This window comes from Cydia splendana, chromosome 6 (genome assembly GCF_910591565.1).
Source record: "Cydia splendana chromosome 6, ilCydSple1.2, whole genome shotgun sequence".
NCBI classification, from domain to species: domain Eukaryota; kingdom Metazoa; phylum Arthropoda; class Insecta; order Lepidoptera; family Tortricidae; genus Cydia; species Cydia splendana.
Window position 1 is genome coordinate 4,454,525 of NC_085965.1, and position 3,220 is coordinate 4,457,744.

The window sequence follows — 3,220 nt, forward strand, 5'->3', positions numbered from 1 at the left end:
CTCTCCAACCTGGCCGATCTTCTGCCTTCCGCATAGAGCCCTGGAACTTGACGCGTGTGACTGCCTCAATGGCCAGCGTGTGGGTATTCTGCCTCTGCCTCTTCTGCCCTCAACCTGGCCCGTTACGCACCCCTTAAAACATCGAAATGCCGGGACGTGCCCCTAGCCAGCTGCGTGTCCCAAGTCGAATGTAAGAACTTCGTTCGCTTCGTTCGCTCGTTCTATTAAGTAAATAGTGTGACTGGCACTCAATAACAGGATCCAGAAAATCCATACTATATTCATACTTCCATACTAATATTATAAATGCGAAAGTGTGTCTGTCTGTCTGTCTGTATTTCTGTCTGTCTGTTACCTCTTCACGCTTAAAAAGCTCAACGGATTTAGTTTAAATTTGGCATAGGGATACTTTGAGTCCCGAAAAAGGACATAGTATAGTTTTTATGTCGGAAGTCATGCCTAAAGAGGGTGAAAAGGGGGATAGAAATGAGAAAATTAATGATATGCCTGTTATATATTTGTGTAAGCAATTAAGCATATTATGCTCAACATTATTGCCATTAGATTTTATCCAGGCGCTATACTAACTCTAACTGCTGGAACTGATTCCACGCAGACGAAGTCGCGAGCAAAAGCTAGTAGGTATTTAATAAAATAATTTGATTTATTAAACGACTCTCACCGATGTCATCTTCATTATATCTTTGGAGATAATTCAACTACGGGTATTAGTCAAATAGTAAGGATATAATGTTTTAACCTACATCTAATATCGGTACTCGCCTTAGCTCCCTACAGAACTACTCTCGAGTCAACACGAGTGCTCGTCAAAGTTTACTTTAAGCCGAGTTGTCGAGTTTGCCTGCAGGCGCCCGCAATATGCCCAGTATGCCCCTTCAACACTTTTGTTTGGTTGTTCAATGATTAAAGTTTATTCTAATTGAGTAGGCAGTTTTAAAATTATTACTTAGTTTGCGGAAGAATAAAGATGAAATATTGGTTTGATTTGGTTCAAATTATAATTATATTAAATACTTTTAAATATTGTGAACGAATTTCTAGACATGAACAAACCCTTACAAGTTCCTAGATCTCTGAAGCCCGAGGTCCCACAAGCTCGACTACTACTGGCACATAGTCGTACATTGGCTCCAGTTACCTACGGCTACCACCAGTTTGACACTGACATATTCGCTAGCGTGTGCATAACTTACTTTTTAAGCATAAGTTAGCGAATATATCAGTTTGACACACTGCTATGGCATTCGTGGTAAGGCTACAGGGCAGAGTACTCTTTCTAGGCGTGCTTCATTTTAGCCGTATAATCCGCGGGCGTATAATTCGAACAGATAAACCAATGGGGTTGCCCGGTTTAAGTATTAAACAGATGGCGCCAGCATAGCTTGCCCTGTCAATCCCTAGAATTGTGTCAAATTTTTGTTTTTTTTAATAGTATTTTATGCCCTGGATGCCAGCCCTATAAGCCAATTCTCATTAGATCAAGGGGCAAGCTATGATGGCGCCATCTATGCAAACCTTTGACAGTTGCCAACCCCATTGTAACTGACGATTTGTAGGTAGGTATGTGTTTGTCGTTAGACTTACATGAATAAATAATGCTTTGAGTTTGAGTTAAATTATGATAAATATTTATCGCAAATTCATAACGGCGGTTAAAGTCGCAACCCTCTTATCTCCCAGAACGCAGTTAGAGCGTTTTCACACTGTCCGATCTGATATCGGATGTCGGATGACCCGTGGAAAAAACAGCGGCTATAGAGTGCCTTCGTAAAGAAATTTTATTTCTGTATTGTCGCTTTATTGTGAACTATAGTTTTTAAAGAAATGGATAAAACAATTAAAATTGTGCTTCTGTATGGTCGTATCCGATATCCGATATCGGATTGGACAATGTGAAAACGCTCTTAGAAGTGGGTAGAGACCTTTATGAGGTTTGGAACTTTAGGTAACTAGTATTATCGAATAAGTCGCTTATTCTTTATCTCCTTCAAACGGAGAACAGAATACAAGGTTATGTTGTAAAAAAAAATTACAAAAAACCCACATAGTTTCCTACTCAGATAAGATTTCGGCCTTGACTTTTTTTGGAAGGCACGGATTGGTAGTGGTCCAAGAGCATCTTAACAATTTTATTCGCAGTGTGGCCGTGTGGCGATTCTTCTGAAAACTAGCTATGCAATAATCTGTGGCAGCAGATATCTCACTCATAAACATAATTATTTCATCTTTATGATATTTTTCTTATATTTCAACCTTTTACCAAGTATATTTTTAAATGTTTCAGACAATAATCCATATACCTAAATCTGCCATCTGTTTCCGACAACTGGCCCTAAAATATTTATCCGTGTCCAGCGCGCTGGTGCCATTCGTACCTATCATGTTAGTCCGGTTGACACAATACATACGCTAACATTACCTATCAGCATACCTGGGATAACTCGGGGCAAGTTGTAGGGATTTGATATCGATAAAAAAGATGTCGATATAATTAAATTAATACATGTGCTCATTGAACATTCTCGATTACAATAAAAAGGTTCGATGTCATATCTAATATCGAGCCTCTTAAGATAATAAAAGTATGCAGATGTCATTTCAATCAAAATGACAATTTACCGTCAGTACCATTCATATCTTAGAGTAAGAACGTTTAGCAGTTTAAAGTGGATATTTTAATCTAGACGACAATCATTAATACCGACGAATATGGAAAAAATATTGATTATATATTATAAAACTATTTTAAAATATACATATAAATACCTACACGTTTTAATTCGTTTATTTTTTATTTAAAAATGAGGAAAAAATAAGTTATATTTATTTATGTCGAATAACATTTAGATGTTGACAGTAACATCGATATATTTTTTTGTCGATAAAATATTTTGCTACGTCACTTTCGTATAGATGCCCCGAGTTATCCCAGGTATGCCTATCAGTAAACAAAACATGTTTATTTCAATAATGTCTGCACTAAGCGCGATATAAACCGGTTGACCGCTACTATCTAATTAGTTCGTCGTCAACATGCGTACGCTCAGTGTCGTCGTATTATTCGCACTCGCCGCCATGGCTGCCGCCGGCGCACCCACGCTCTACGACCTCAACCAAGTGGATTCTTTGTTCGAGAACTTCATACAAGAACACAAACGGGAATACAAAGACGCGGCTGATAGAGAACTGCATTTTAATG